Source organism: Pinus tabuliformis, chromosome 3_1 (assembly GCF_031772625.1).
Source record: "Pinus tabuliformis cultivar Carrire ecotype Pingquan chromosome 3_1, CPIR1, whole genome shotgun sequence".
NCBI classification, from domain to species: Eukaryota; Viridiplantae; Streptophyta; class Pinopsida; order Pinales; family Pinaceae; genus Pinus; species Pinus tabuliformis.
In genome coordinates, this window is record NC_142301.1 from 107,699,387 (window position 1) to 107,717,464 (window position 18,078).

Here is an 18,078-nt window from a genome sequence, read left to right on the forward strand (position 1 = left end):
ATTGGAAATTATCCCTGAGAGAAGAAACTGCGTAATACATGTTCATTAATACAAACAACTCAATTCTGAGTGTATGTGTGTGTATGGAGTACTTAATTGTAATCTTTGTGTGAACTAGAAATAAGTTCTATGTAACAGAAGTTGCATGTGTAGAATCAGAGGCGAAATACAAAGAAGAGTAACAGAGAGATGTTACGACTTTGTACACACGACAGTACAGGAGGAAGCCTTTAGTATTATAGTGAAGGTGGAGGAGAATAAAGGTGAGCGGAGTTAAGGAGAGAGTTATGTGGCAGTACAGTGAAGGATCGGAACCTTGAAGAAAATAGGAATCACAAAACAACATTGAAGAACGACATAAAAACGAAGTAAAGAAAAGGGCGAAGAAATGAGGAACGATGCACAGGAGTCGTTGGATCTGAAGATCAACGAACGAGGCTGAAGGTGATGGGAAACCAAGATTAAGTCATGCCACATAAGTAAAAGAGATGAATGACAGACATTAAACCTAAGTACTTGCGGAAGGAGAAAGGGAGGGAATAGATTTGGACTGTTGGATCGATAGATTTGGTAGATCAACGGTGATTAGTAACCGCAGCGGGGATAGATCATTGAAATTCCTTGGACAGACGATATTATGCATTTTATATGCATACTATGGGTATCGTAGGTTTTTTCCTGCGTCATAGTGGTACCAAAGCATAATTGTGACTGAAACATTTGATATTAAAGCACAAAGAAATTTTGTATGAAAATTTCTTTGAAAAGAATTTAGAACAGAGTTATGTTTTGAAGGTGTGTATACAGGTGAATGGTGATGAAAGCAGGCAAGAGGAGATCAGATTCTAATCTGACAAACAGTAAGCACACAGAGATAAAGTACAACATAATATTGGGAGAATTGCAGATGCAAGGGAACAGAGGACAATCCATTCAAAGTGCAGGTGAATGGTAGAACAAGATCGTGCAGAAGTCTTGAAGGTGAGATGGTATGTTTTTATTTTAATTTGATTTGAAGATTGGAGAGTGTGTGGTCTTTATATTGATACACAAGTAACAACAAAAGAAGGTGAGAAGATTGCAGCAACCTAGAGCAAGGAGTGCTCAATTGGTTCCAGAGGAAAGAACCAGAGAGATGCTAAAAGACTGAGCTCAGAGGAGAGAAGCTTAGTGAGGCATATGTAGCAAGAAGGAGACTTGTTACTACAGAGGTATTGTTGCAACTCACAAGAAGATCATAAGGGAAATTCCACAAAGGATGTGGGTAGAATTGCTAAGTAACGAAGGAAGCTGATAAGACTTTCTAAGTGAAAGAAGAGGTGGTCAGAACAAAGTATTTCATTGTGATTAATATACAAGAGGACAGTTGTGTTCTTAGAAGGTGCAGATGAGTTGAAGCCTAGAAGGAGCAGAGAGAAGTGCTCAAAAGAGGTTCTAAAGATAGAGAACCAAGGGCTTGCCAAAAGACCAAGTACAAAGGAAAGCTTGGTGAGGTAAGTGGTAGCAGGGAGGACTTGTTGTTGCAGAGGCTTTAATGCAGCTCATAGGGAATGAGTGAGGAACTCATAGAGATGGAGGAGAAAATGACTACTGATAGTCATAGCAGAGGTTCTGAGGAAGACCACAACAGAAGAAAAGTGAAGAAGGAGGATGCCAAGGCAAATGGCAAGAGAATGAGTCAAGAGGAATTTGACAAGGAAATTGCAGAGATGAAAGAACAACTCGATGCATTAAGGAGAATACTGGAGGAAAACCAGAGACAAGGTTGGGTCTTGAGGAAAAAGGCAGTAAAGTGGCATAAGCTACAAAGAAGGCTACAACAGAGGCAAGTAAAGTGGCTGATGGGAAAACTTAGAGAAGCTGAGTTGGAAATGGAAGTTTCCATTTGTAAACCAAAACAAGGTGAAGTTCTGGGTGAAAATGAAGAATGGAGATCAGTGAACTATTGGAATAGTTTAGAGCAACATACTGAAGTGTTTCCAAAGGAAGAAGAGACATTGAGGTCTTATGTCTTTAATTATAATGATTGTTTTATGAGTGCAAGTTTTGCAGAGGATTGGTAGCATTATGAAGCTGTCATGAAACTTGATAAAAATTACCAGAGTTCAAAGGAGAACTTGGATCGGCATATTGATGTACTGCCAGAGGATGAAAAGTACCTTTTAGAGGATAAGTATTCTAGAACAGAATATGATGAAGAATTCCTCTTGAATGAGGAAAATATTGAATTGATGTAGCATAAAGGAATTATTGATGAATTGATATTTGGGACTGTTATAAAACAAGAACAATTCCTTATGGAGGAAGGAGATGAAGATCAACTTGAAAAACTGATATGTGAAACATTAGGTGAGGTTGTTGAGCTGTACATTTTTCAAACTGACAATTGTTGTGTGAATACAAGGATTATAAGTGTTGAATAGGAAATTATTTCTATGGAGATGAATGAAACATAATTGTCTATGGAAGGCAGTCCAATTGAATCGTTGGGAAATAGTGACCGCGTAAAGGATGAAGCTGGAAATGAATAGCATTGTGATAAGACACTTGCTAAATGTAAGGAGGAAATTGAATTGCTGGAGAGGTTGCTAGGAGTAAATGGAAATAGGAAAGAAGTGGTTACAACAATACTTAACAGTAGCAGAGGGTCTTTAAAAGACATGGGGACAGAAGAGTGTTTTGATTCACAAACCAATAGTTTGTTTGCAAGAACAATGCATAGAATGAATGAGTGTGATGCTATGATCGAAGAAATTGAACAAAAGTTATTTGGAGAAGAAATGGAAGTTCAAAAGCAACAAGAGGGTAAGGATGTAAGGGTGGTAGTAAGGAATCAACAACTACAAAGCGAAGGTAACCAGCAGAAGATTAAAGGCAAATTTAAAGAAGAGACTATGTTAGCTGAAAACATAGTAAAGGATCATCATTCTATCATGATGATAGGCACAGTGGAGATAACTAGGGAAGCTGTTGAGGCAGTCGATAAAGAAGAAGGACTAAATTCTCATCAAAGGATCAGTGAATGGGAGACAGAATTGGAGCTACTGGAGAAATGGCTGAAAGCACCAGTAGGGAAGAAAGAACCTAATGAAGATTGCAAAGGATATGCAAGAGAGGAAGAGGAAAGAGTCCAGCAAAGAAGTGAGTTGGATATATAAATTGAATTGATGATGGATTTGATGAGAAAAGAGTCTCAAAGAGAGAAGACAACAGAAAGAAATCAAAGTGGCAACAAGAAAAAGACAGCAACAGACTGTGAGAGCATAGCTAGTGGGGAAATGCAGCATAAAGTGTGGAGACCTAGAGTATAACAACAAACAACATCAGCAACCAAGGACAAACTACAGAACAAAGTATGGGATCCAGGAGGACACAAATCAGAAGTACATGATCAGGATACCATGATTATTTTCAACCTTGAGAGTCTGATGTAGGAGCATTCAGCTCAATAATATCATTATATTTTAGTAAGACATAGGGGGTCTTTTGTTTTCAAGGAAGTTGGTTTCCTATGTTTTGAATTAATGTAATTAGTGATTTTAACGAGAGAAGCTAGAATAGGGATTAATTAAGTATAGTGAAGCATATTAGTAAATATTCTCGGATGTAGGAGAACATGAGAGAATCAGTATAGTTGAGAGATTGAGAGATCTGAGAATTAATTGTAAAACTTAGATTAGGAGTTAGTTCATGATTTTGATGATTAAAGAGGATCCTTAGAAATAAGGAAGAGACTTTAGGATTTTTTTGAGAAGATTATGGATCTAAACCAGGAATTGGTTGTAGAATCCCTTTTGTATAAATGTAAGCCTAAAAAGCATAGTCGAGGGTTGGTTAGCTAGTTAGTCAAGTCAAGCTAGTAGTTAGAGATTTGATTGTAAGCCTACGGGCAGATTGTGAAACAGAGGCCACTGATATTGGAAATCAGGCCTGAGAGAAGAAATTGTGTAAATACCTGTTCATTAATACAAACAACTCAATTTTGAGTGTATGTGTGTGTATGGAGTAACTTAATTGTAATATGTGTGAACTAGAAATAAGTTCTATGTAACAGAAGTTGCATGTGTAGAATCAGAGGCGAAATATAGAGAAGAGTAACAGAGAGGTGTTACGACTTTGTACACACGATAGTATAGGAGGAAGCCTTTAGTATTATAGTGAAGGTGGAGGAGCATAAAGGTGAGTGGAGTTAAGAAGAGAGTTATGTGGCAATACAATGAAGGATCAGAACCCTAAAGAAAACTGGAATCACAAAAGAACGTTGAAGAATGGCATAAAAACGAAGTAAAGAAAAGGGTGAAGAAATGAGGAACAATGCACAGGAGTTGTTGGATCTGAAGATCAATGAATGAGGTTGAAGGTGATGGGCGACCAAGATTAAGTCGTGCCACATAAGTAAAAGAGATGAACGGCAGAGATTAAACCTAAGTACTTGCGGAAGGAGAAAGGGAGGAATCAATTTGGACTGTTGGATCGATAAATATGGTAGATCGACGGTGATTAGTAACTGCAGCGGGGGTAGAGAGTACGGGATGCCTTGATCGCGATTGAAGGCCCGTAATGGTTATTAGCTGTTGATCGCAAAATTCATATGCTTACATCATAGTCAACTACGGGGGTTGAGAGCTTGATAATCTGCGTGCTAGTTGAAGGGCTGCAAACCGTAGGATTTGATGGATTCCGTTATCCAATGGATATCGAGTTTTAAGTTGATCAGACTTTAACTTCAAGGGCGGACCCGAACATTTATAGACTAAGGTTGTATAATCCTTGTCAGCTCCGTAAGGCCGGTTAAATGTCGTGCAAGTGGTTTGTGCGATATCGTTGTGGACTGTCAGATCAAATGAGTTTTGATCTATGGCACAAGATCATCGAGCAAATCTGTTGGTCGGGAAAGACATCAACTATCGGATTAAAGGTAAGATCGACGGTGGAGATTGAGTGATAAGGCTTGGGCAGAGCGGACCCGAGAAGGTTATAGGTGCGGTTTTATTTTATTTGAAGTCCGGTTGTGTTATCGCATATCGCATGTGAGAGGCAATGAAGTCACATGTTGGTGTGATGTGATATTGCGACAGTCGTTGATCTGGTGGACAAAATCAACGGTGGAAAAGGGTCATCGCATATCGCAAGTCGGGAGTTCTGAATACATATTCTATTGAGTCCGATGAAACTCTGCGATTGCGATATATGAGGAGTTGGCTTATAGAGTGGGGTTTGGTTAATATGCGTGGTTATGGAATTAACCAGAGTTGTTATAAAGGATGAAGGGTTGAGTTATAAGGTTCCGCGAAACAAGATTACCAAAGGGTAAGATTGGAGTTAGTTATTAACTCGTTCCACATGAGACCAATTAAGGGGCCTTGAACCTTAAGTAATGAAGGTTTGACCAGGTAGGTCATTGAAATTCCTGGGACAGACGAGGTTATGCATTTTATATGCATACTGTGGTTATCGCAGGTTTTTTCCTGCGTCATTTTATTTTAATTTTTAATCATTTTGATTAATTATGAAAATAGCCCCCGAGACCAAGATCTATTGTAAAGTGGCCATAGCCCTTTATCATAAAGCAAATAAGATATTTTATTAACAAAGCTATATATATATATATATATATATATCACAGTTTCTCGATTTTGGATATCGGAGGAATTCCTAAGAATTCTCGATATCCAAAAGTCATGAATCTCATACCAAGTGGTTGTGATTCAATTATATATTATAAACTATGAGTATTCGAAAGGACCCACCTGCCACATCATTACTTCCGCTCTCGAGTATCAGCGATGAGAGATTTTCAACTGAGCAAGCTTTTAAAAACTCTGATACAACACTCCCTCTGATCTCCGATAAGCGATATAACCTCTCATTTCGTCCTTTGATATTCTCTCCATGCCGATATCCCAATGTGCCTCCCTCTCCGACTTCCAATCCGTCAACTGAGCAAGCTTTTAAAAACTCTGATACAACACTCCCTCTGATCTCCGATAAGCGATATAACCTCTCATTTCGTCCTTTGATATTCTCTCCATGCCGATATCCCAATGTGCCTCCCTCTCCGACTTCCAATCCGTCTGACCTGACATGTTTTAAGAATTGGCTTGATTGTGAAATCATGTCTGCTCGTATATCAGAACTTTTGAAATGGCACACATCTAAAATCTCTAGTAAAATCTCTAGTAAGACCTCATCTTCTGATCTCTGATATGGTTGTAGATCTGATGGAATTTATCACAATGATTTAATATAAGATCGCATCCGCTCCATATCAGAGCCTCCCAATATCGTAACATTTTTCGTTTTGTCATTTTTAAAAGTTTTGATGGGCTTACCTTCGATACCACTAAGCTCTTGCCATGTGTATCATCCTCCAACCACTGTTATAGCCACTAAATTTAAAAAATCCATTTATTTAAAGTCTTTGGTATTAGTATAGTTTTAACACATTTTATAGTTTAATCTATATTTCCTCCATTTTAATAAAAGCTCAATATAATAGATTAACTCTTGTTTTCTGTTATGACAAAAGGCCCCTAGGGACGATGAGAATTAACTCATCCAGTCAACATTTTCGAATAAATTTCTCCAAATTGTGAAAGACGGTTTAATGGGCAAAATAAACAATTGAAAAGAATGGTTAAAGATGACTATCATTGTGAACAGTGAAATTTTATTCTGATAGAAGTAAACCAAACTCATTAACACATACTTAACAGGGCTATTTTGCTCAACTAATACAACGATGAACCACACTGGCGAGCGAGAAATACGTAGCAGCTAATTCACCTCCATTAATGAAAGTTGGGAGGGCATACTGGCAGCCGAGGTAGGGAATGAACATATACAGTGTTTGTAACAACGTGGAATGTTTAGTATTTGGGAGTTGTGTGAACTTTCAAGTGGAGAATGGTGGATTAGGGTTCGGCACTTTCAATATGAAAGAGAAGATGTCATCCCGTTTCCTGTGCCCCCAATGCAAGAAAGCGTGTAATGGTAAGGCTACAAGTTGCAGTTTTTACAGATGCAGGTGGAAGTACAAGGGTGTGGCACTAGAGTGGGACGGGAGTCATTATGTCCCCGTGAAGAAGCGTGGAGGTGGTGTGGCCAATATGACCGATGCCTATCTCTCCTGCAACTCTCATAAGTCGTTGACAAAATGGATAAAACTGAAGATTGTGGTGGAAGGTATTGAAGATTCAGAACTTGTAAACCTCTATTCCTCTTCTTCCGATAATTCAGAATCAAAATTATCCTCCGATGACGGGGAGGAGGACTCGGAAGAGTCGGAGTCGACAGAAGATATTGAAGATTCAGAATCCCAATCATCCTGCACGGTGGAGGAATCGATGTCGTCAGACGACTCGGACTGTTCCTAGCGAAACAATATTCATCCTCGTCCGAGGAATAAGCGTCGGAGTATATAGGGTAATGGGCACGTAATGCACGTTATATAACCAACCAATTTTGAATGATATTTTGTAACCACTTGTGTGTGAGATTTTGTGCTTTAATATACTTCTCAGGTTTTTGTATCTCATTGTCGTCTTCATGAAAGATGATGAAGAATGGTGTGATAAAGATCATAAATGCTGTGGTATCAGATGTAGTTTTTAGTTTAGATTTAATTTTATGGGTATAATATTTTCTATTAATGTAAGTATTTTGTGTTTCCATGTTTATATTTATAGATATTTGGATAACAGTGTTTCTAATTATTATAGTTATTTTGTAAAATATATAGAAGTTTAGCAGTTCCCACTAAAGTTATTAATTTCCAAATGAGTCAAAAAAAAAGAAGAGTGAAATGTTGAAAATGGTTGTTTTATTACATTTTCATGGTCGTATGTATATTTTTGTGCTTCGTTTACTTTTTAATTAAAATATTTTATTTAAAAGTTATTGATTGATATTTAAATGTTGAAGGGGACTGTCAAATTCCAAATAACTCAAGAATGAAAAGGTGAAACGATGAAAATGGTTGTTTTATTACATTGTCATTGTGATAGGAATATTTTTGTATTTGATTTGTTTTTTAATCAAATATTTTATTTGAAAGTTATAGATTAATATTTAAATATTGAAGGGGACTGAAAAAATGTTTATCCAGAAAAAATTCAATATCAAATTGTTTAATTTATAAATATATTATAATAATTCTATTGTGTAAGAAAAGGTGTTTATTAATTTAATTATAATTAAATATAGATATTTAATTATTGAATTTTTGTTAAAATTAATTTATCTTTGTTGTTTATTAGAGATATGATATTAATTAGAATATAATTTATTTGATGTTCTTTTAATATATATTTTTTTTTAGTGAATAAGTTATTAGAAATACTGTAAAAATTTGTTGGAGTTATAAGTTTGTGTTATGAACTTTATACACTGTCAATAATTGTTTTGAATCTATCTATATATTCAAAAATACATTTTAAATAACAATTTAATTAAAAAATTAAAAACTCAACCCTTTAATTAAATAAAAATTTCTTTTCCATATAAAATAAATATGGTTTGTACCATCATTTAAATGCGAGAATAGAGCCATTGAAACCTGTGTCAACCTATCTTATGGTTGCCAAGAGTAGAATCACAACGAAAGCCTTTAGCACCTACATGGATGGATGAATGAAAGAATATATTCGGTACGCTGTACATGGATGGATGATTGGTAGTGGACTATCACAATAATATTTAAAAATAAACAATTTTGTCATTTTCTACAACCGCCCGCATAAACAGGCTTCTCCAACGTGAAAATCAAACTACAATGAACTGGTTGGTCGTGAGCGAACTAAAGTTAGGAAGAACAAATTCAATAAATCAATTATTTATACAAATAGGCCGTGTAGTGCGATAATTTACAAAACCAGGAGACTTTGCAACTGGCAAAAAGCATCAAGCATAAGTTATATTGTAATTCCATCACTTTTAGTACCTCCGACGCTATTATGGTTAGAATAATGGGCGGCTACAGCTCTTAATCGATGGAGTGCCACTGCCCAATCAGAGAATCATGCACACAGGCCATTCAGCCTAGGCAACGTTTCCAACCGGGGAAATATACACACTCTGTTTACTGTGTTCATTTATATTTAGTATATGTATTTTGAACGAATTAATGGATACTAATGTAGTGTGTAATGTATTGATGTATTTTATATAGTTTGAATGAGTTTAATAGTTAAAAATGTGGTTTTTAAGAGGTTGTAGGTTCAAAACCAGAGGGGTAGAATATGTATACTTTTGTAGTTTAGTAAATCAAATTCCTGAGATGGATCTCTTTTTTCATAAATAAAAAGTCGGTCTCATATACCAATTTGGTGTCTGGTATGCTGTGACTAAAATTATATAATGATAATATATTATTTTTGACCTCCAAATAAATTAATAAGTATTTTTTTAATTTTTTAATTACAATGAAAATATATCATATATATATTTTTAATTTATAACTGTTTTTTAAATAAATCTTTCTCAATATTATAATATTTAAAATTTCCATTTCAAGATGATTTTTTTATAGTTTTTATAGACAATAAAAATTAGTAGTATCAATTTTATTGAATTATAGCTAATTATAGTTTTCTAGTTAATATACTCAATCATAAATAGCCTTAATTATTTATAGTTAAGCTAACTACAATGACTGAAATTGTATCATAGTCAACCAAAATCAATAATCAACTTAAATTAATGAAAAATAACCAAAATCAATTAATGGTCAACAATAGTTAACCTTAGTTAATCATAAAAATCCAAATTGATTATAGTCAACTAAAGTTAACCAAATTTAATAAAAGTGAGTATAGTTAACTATAACTAACCAAAGTCATCATAACTTAATAAAAGTTAAAGTTAACTACACTCAAGGTAACTAAAGTTAACTACAATGTGTCTAAGTAAACTAAATTAGCCACAACTAATGATAGTCAACCATAGTTTACCAATGTGAGTCATGCTAACTTATAACCAACTATAAAAAAATCTTATTAACTTATAATCATCCATCATCAACATACCAATGTCTACCAAAGTCAACTAAAGTTAGCCATAATCAATATTGAAGACAATCACAATAGTCTAGGATTAATCATAGTTAAGAGGACCAACCATAATCAACAATGTCAATAAAGTCAGCAAGGCTAACCATTATCAACCATGGTGAACATGACCAATGAGTGTTGAACAATATAATTTTTGGCTAGATCATAATTTTTAGTTGTTTAAATTGCATTTCCCTCAAAAAATCCAAGGCACTAGAATTATGTAAACTTCAACTCAAATATGCATTTCCCAAGAAATTCTTGTGGGATTTGGAGAAAAATTGACCAGAAAATGTGCCCCATGAAAGACAAAAATATAGAATATTTATAGTGTGTGCTATTTAAATTCATGAGAAATTGGTCAATTGGAACTAATACTCTTAGATATGGGTTATCTATCAATAACTTTATGTAGATAGTTCCAAAATTAATATCTCAAAGTCAACCATAATGAACCATGGTTAAACTTTTCACAAGTATAAACAACCATAGTCAACCACCCTTAACCATCATTAGACTTATTATAAAATTAGTCAACCTTGAATAACATCACTGATATGATTAACCATAGTCAACTAAATTTAATAACGAGCAACCATACCAAAGATAAACAATTATACTTAACAATTGTGAACTATTTCCACAATGGTTAACATGATCTAGTAAAGTCACTGATAATTATTATAATAAACAATGGTTGACCATAACCAATTATCACTGAGTATGATAAATGATAGTCTACCACAATGAATTGTAATCAATGATAATTAATAAAATGACTTTTGGTTAATTAATCTAAAATAAAGTACAATGCATTGTAGAAAATTATATTTAACTTTAATCAACCATGGTAGACATTGTCCATCCATATTTAATTATAGTCAATTATAACTAAAATTTAATAAACAAAAATTAAAATTAAAATTAAATAATAAATTGTTGTTTTAACCAGAACTAATAAACATAAAAGTACTTTACAATATATATCAAATTGTTTAATTTAAAAAATTATTAAAATTAACTCAATTATAACTTTATTATTATTATCATCAATTAAAAAATTAATATTTAAATTAAATATATATATATTAAAATAAAAACATGTAACACTTTGTTGAGTATGCATATTCATCCTATTTTATCATAAAACCACAACTTCTTAACATTAACATATTATTGGTAAATAAACAAAGCAGGGGAGATTGCTTATTTAAGAATTCCTTATTAATCTTTACCTCCACAAAATTGGTTCCCAAGTCTTATACCACCATTTAATGGGCATTAAAGTTTTGGTGTAGGTAATGAATAAGCATCAAATTCATAAATACACCGTCAAATCGAAAACATTATTTAATTCTGGAGTCCGTCCCTATTAAAGATTTTCTAAATTTTTGGTTATGGATGTTCAACCAATGAAGCTCATTAATTGAGGTTCATGTCTCTAGATGGAGGGAATCATTTCATTAAAACCTGAAATCGTAGGGATACTACAACATCATTAGGATTCGAACTCTTTGGTGAAGATTTCTTAATTAATTAAACGTACATCATTAGGATTCGAACTCTTTGGCGAAGATTTCTTAATTAATTAATGAAGCGTACTTCATTGATTTTGTCCAGTTGCCGCCCGAAAGGCGCAGCAATTTAAGCGGTTTTTTGAGTACTGAAAAGCCTCGGCACAGCTGTACATAGATTTTTTTCAGGATTTTCTCAATATAATTATGTTCTCTGAGCGGAATTTGGGTAGGGAGATTATTATTAAATACATCATTGAGAGGCAAACATACACATTTTAGATATAGATATTTTATAAGAAAATTTGTATTTTTAATTATTAATTTTATGAGAATAAAAAAATTGTGAACTATATTATTAAAAAATAATATATATATATATATATAATATATATTAATTTTATTAAAATATAAGATATTTTAAAATTTTATTATATAAATTAATTTAATAATGTTATGTTCTAAAATATATATTAATAATGTTATGTTTATTTGATATATACATTATATAAATTTTAATATTTTATTTTTTGCTGTAAAAAAATTCTTTCTCATTTTTAATAAAAGTGATTTTTTTTATTAATGTTCTATAAATTATATATTTTTAATTTATGACATTTAAAAATTTTGATTTAGAAATATTAGAGATGGATTTTGAAGAATTTATTGTAATATTGCAATTAAATAAAGGTGTATTTTGCTTTATAATTTTTTTGACATATATATTAATTAATTAAAAGAGTGTTTGACGCATATTGTGTTTGATCCTTTACTAATTAGTATGATGATCAGTTTTTCTTTGTATTATATTTTTTAATATTTTTATGAAGAATCTTTACAATCTTGGAAAGAAATGACAGATTTTGTTTAAAATTGACAAAATAAAAATCATAATAATTAAATGAATAAAAAATTGCATATAATCTTTTCATATATGATAACAATTATGTGGAGGAATTTCCTTAAATATTTTGGAATTGATATCCATCACAAGTTTTACTTAGTATGTAGAAAATGATAAATGATGGAAAACTTATTATCTCTCTCTATAACACTATCCCTGCCAAACTTTCTCAGTATAGAAAGGAAAAACAAATAGAGCAATCATCAGATCTTATGGTTTTCCCAAGAGCATATTTTGATGGGGCAGCACAAAATGACATATGTGGATGTTGGGTCCTTATTGTTATGGATAAATATCAGCAATTCCAAATCTTCTGGAATGAGGGGAAGGGAACCAATAACAAAGCAGAGGCAATGGCACTAACAAGACTTCTTACTTTCAGTTTTTTTCTAAATATTCAGTCTCTACAGATTTTTGGTGATTCCAAAATAATAATTGATCATGTCACAGGGAAGAACCATATTTAAAAACAACATCTATCTGGTTGGTTGAACAGAATCATTTCTCTCTGGGGGAGGAAGGATGACTATACTATTCATCGTATCGACATAGCACAAAATACCCAAGCTCATATATTATCAAAGAAATTACTCCTTTCTCAAATGGGCTTTTGGAATATGGATAAGATAAAAATCAGACTTGAATTGAAAAAGGAGGAGTTATAGCTCACAGGTGAGTACTGCAGCTGGAGACTGTGTAGGAATTTACAGGGTAAGTTCCTTAGAAAGAATACCAAAAGGACACCGCTCACAACCAGATCACAGATCAATACACCAGTATTTTTGACGTGGTTAAAACCCTCAAAGAGGGAAACAGTCCACGGCCTGTCCCAACGTGGGTACTACAGGCAATTTATTAATCAAAGAATGAAAATTTACATAAGCTTCTCTCATGCACGGATTTACCGAACAATGACCCTCCATGCGCTTTAAATAGAACTCATGGACCAATCGGGTGTCAAGCCATGGATCAAGTGTCGGTAATACCGAGGAGAGAATGAACCGTCGGATCACTACATATCGTGACCGTCGGATTGTAAGTTACAATATGTACAACGGTAAAGAAACACACTTTACCTAACTCTAAACTAGACCAAGTTGAACTTAACTATATCCTATGTGTCGGAATATCCTAACAGACTGCACTCAAACAAAGAGAACTCTCTCCGTACACTCTACATCCATCAGATGAGCAATTACATCATTAAGTACATTACTAGAGATCAGGAAGTTGCAACCAAACTCCTAAACTCTAGGAACAAATCCTAACTAAGGAGATACGTTACAACTTGTGTAACCATTTCTCCATTAATACAAAATAATATTAATTATTTTCAACTCCCCCCTTTAATGGAGAAAGGATTATCTTGAACTCCTACCATCCCTCTAAACAATTCAAACTTTACATGCCCAAGAGGCTTAGTAAAAATATCAGCCATGTTATCATAAGTTTTACAATATTCAACACATATCTCTTTTGACTGTAGTTTCTCTCGATGAAACAGAGCTACAGTACTCTGCTTTTTGCTGCTCCATGCTATGACCCCGGATACAATGTTGAATGCGTAACCTGTGATAGATCTTCGATCATCCAAGTTACCTGTCCAATCGGAATATGAAAAACCTGCTAGAATAACATCAGAAGTGTCAATGTACAAAATGCCATAATTACTAGTACCACTAAGATACCTCAACACACTTTTTGCTGCGACCCAGTGACTTTCAAGTGGTTTTGACATGAACTGGCTCAACAGAATATGCCAAATCTGGTCTAGTTGTAGTTAGATATATCAAACTGCCAACTAGTTGTCTGTACATGGTTGCATCCACCTCTTTAGTACCGTCGTCACTGCTCTACTTTAAGCTCTGTTGTAATGGTGTTGCTGCTGATCTGCACTGCTCCATTCTGAACCTTTCCAGCAAGTTTCTGGCATACTTCCCTTGAGTAAGAAAGGTTTGTCTAGAGTCTTTCCATCTCATACACTTGTGACATCTGATTTCTTTGATCAGATTGTTAGCATTCCCTGTTACAATCATATCATCTACATACAAAGAAATCAAAATAATTTGCCTCTATTTATTAAACTTGGTATACATATTTGGATCATTCAAGCTCCTATGAAAACCATGTTGTACAAAAAATGAGTCAATTTTCTCATACCACGACCTCGGTGCCTGTTTTAAACCATAAAGTACCTTTTTCAATTTACACACAAGATGTTCCTGCCCCTTTTTCACAAAACCTTCAGGCTATGCTAAATAAATTTATTCCTTCAAGTCACCATTCAGAAATGCAGACTTAACATCTAGCTGGTGTAGATGCCATTTTTGTTTTGTTGCTAAGGAAATTAGCATTCTAAGGGTGTTTAATTTGGCTACAGGAGCAAAGGTGTCATCGAAATCTATTCCCTCTTGCTGTGAGTAACCCTTTGCTACCAGTCTAGCTTTAAGTTTCTCTATACTCCCATTTGCATTTATTTTTTATTTATACAGCCATTTGCATCCTATGGGGGTTTTACCTTCAGGCAATTCAACCAAATCCCAAGTATGGTTTCTATTTATTGATTCTATTTCCTCATACATTGCAGCCCTCCATGCATCAGATTTACATGCTTCCTCATAATTTGCAAGTTCTACAATGTTTAAAAACTTTGACATTAATGCATAGTCTTTCAATTTAGAAGGTAATCGAGTATTCCTACTTGATCTCCTTGGTGGGGGACTTACCTCAAATTTGTCTATTTCAACTTTTTCTGGGCTTGCATTATTGATTACATTTCCTGTTACTTCTTCTTCTTGTCTCTGCTCCAGATCTTCATCTTCTTCATTGTTTTCTTCCATTAGCAATGGAATGTGCCAATCATTGTTATAGTCATCCTTTCCTTCTTCAACCTGTTCTAGTTCTAACATTGTAAATTCCCCAGGATTCCCAAGATTGAAAGGACCAACATGTTCGCCCTCCATAAGTCGCATAAGGCCTTCAACCAGATCAGAAACGAACTGGAAGCTCCGTGTCTGTTTCCCATTTCCATAGACTGTCAAAGGCTCCTTGCGCAAAGCATGAGCAACAAAATTACTTGCAACCCGACCATCATCACGGCACATTCGCGGACCGTATGTATTGAAAATTCGAGCAATCCGAACCTCAACATTTGCCCCAACACGCTTGGCAAGTCTGGATATGTTCAAGATTCCCACATCATTAGTTTTGATAGTCTTCATAGGATTGTGTTTGTAATGCACAGGGGAAGCAGGGCAAGCCAAATGGTAGATCTGATCAACCTCCAACAATAAGGGTTCCACAACATCATGCCTTATCCGTTCAAACCTCGGATTGCCAAAATGATGCAAAACATTCTCCTTCCTTCCTGTGAAGAAATTGTCGACAACAATAACACTGTCGCCTCTTGCCATGAGCCTGTCAAGTAGATGACTGCCAACAAAGCCAGCTCCACCCATCACGACAACTCGCAGGGACTTTCTCTTCAAACCTAGGGGCACTTTAGCCCCCGAATTCACCATCGAACCCGAATGATACTGAGCAAACCGAGAAACAAGAGTCTCATAAACAACCCGATGAGGTTTGTCGGGCACAAACCTTCCATTTTCATTAACATTAGAAGCCAAAAAAACAGGCTGAAGGATAAAGAAAGTCGATGCAATGGCGATTCCTATCAAAATAAACAACAGTTGTTGCTCCCTGAGCAAATAATCTACTGGCCTGATAATAGACCACGTCTTTTCTAGCTTAAGAGAGTACTCATCACTGTTATTCATATTGGACTGATAAAATTTCTGATCCTCTAATGAATAAGTCTTCAATGAGCCACCACCGGGCAAGTCCGATCTGCTGCCACCAAACAGATTAGGAACTCCAATGCGCCACCACCGGGCAAATCCGATCTGCTACCACCGAACAGATCAGGAACTCCAATGTGCCACCACCGGGCAAATCTGATCTGCTGCCACCGAACAGATCAGGAACTCTAATGCGCCACCACCGGGCAAATCCGATCTGCTGCCACCGAACAGATCAGGAACTCTAATGCGCCACCACTGGGCAAATCTGATCTGCTGCCACCGAACAGATCAGGAACTTTCAATGCGCCACCACCGGGCAAATCCGATCTGCTGCCACCGAACAGATCAGAAATTTCAAAGTGCCACCACCGGGCAAGGCCGATCTGCAAAAAATTGCAGATTTTCCAAAGAGAAAGAGGCTGGCGCTTCTCGACAGCGAAATACCCGCGCCGAAAACAAAATCGATGCGTCTTACGAAATTGGCGCGATTAAGGCTTGATTTTCCGCGCCAATAGCACTTTCTGGCGCGCTGGCGCGACTATCTCTCTCAAAACCGTGCCAAATGGCACGACTGTTCCTTAATAAATAGCGCCAACCCTTTCTTCCGCTCAAAAATGGCGCGATTGTTTGCGACGAAACCGCGCCAACCCTATTTTCCGCTCAGAGATGATCAGTCATCTGAGACCTGTCTTCAGGTGTTACTGCAGTCCACCTGATTCTACGAATGCTTCTGTACACTCCACCGCCACTACAGTTCTATAATCAATGATGCATCCTAAAAAAAAAATAAGGCTATCCCTACTATGTGCTCTGATACCAAGATAAAAATCAGACTTGAATTGAAAAAGAAGGAGTTACAGCTCACAGGGCAGTACTGCACCTGGAGACTGCACTCAAACAAAGAGAACTCTCTTTGTACACTCTACATCCATCAGATGAGCAATTACATCATTAAGTACATTACTAGAGATCAAGAAGTTGCAACTAAACTCCTAAACTCTAGGAACAAATCCTAACTAAGGAGATACGTTACAACTTGTGTAGCCATTTATCCATTAATACAAAATAATATTAATTATTTTCAACTGGATATAAAATTGACGCTGAAACTTATTCCATTAAGGAATTCTCTCTCCCTGGCACATAACCTCTTTTTTTATTGCAGAATTCCCAGGTATGTTTTTCCAGGATACTGTTTTATAGTATATTTTGCAATTTCCCTCACTGGTGGTAGAAGTGACCCCTTTTGGGGTTCTGGAATTTTCTAGATCTGCTATTTCACCATCTGTTTTCATGTTTTATTTTCCCTTCTGGTTGATTGCTTCTTTGAAGCACATATCTTCCTGTCTCTTCACCTGTTATGGGGGATTTTTGGCCACATGTCATATCAGGACTTGTTTTCCTTCCTCTACAGTTTTGTACAAGGTTGGTTATATCTCTTTATCAGGCTATATCAAGATGTAATCTGCATTTTATATCTTTTATCTAGTAAATACAATCAAGCTTTTTTTGTACTAAAAAAATAAAATAATATTAATAATAATAATAATAATAAGTGAGGAGATCTTTGTATAGGGACAATTGAGAATCTTATCACCTATATTATTTATTTTATATGGGTGTGAGGTTTGAGGATGTAGACTCTCAAATATTTATGAACGAAAATGGAAAAAGGTCAAAAGAAAGTTATATCTTACAAGATCAACATTAAAAGAAATATAGTCTATTTTAGCATCATCTTCAAAACAAATAGTTCCCTCATTGAAAGCATGATTATGGATTTATATTGTTTGTATGTACAAGAAGATATT

General features: G+C 35.0%; 1 pseudogene; it reads right to left on the minus strand.

The window, feature by feature from the left end:
* Window positions 1-11,652: 11,652 nt before the first annotated feature.
* LOC149186004 (UDP-glucuronic acid decarboxylase 4 pseudogene) lies at window positions 11,653-16,243 on the minus strand (annotated as a pseudogene).
* Between the last annotated feature and the right edge of the window lie 1,835 nt (window positions 16,244-18,078).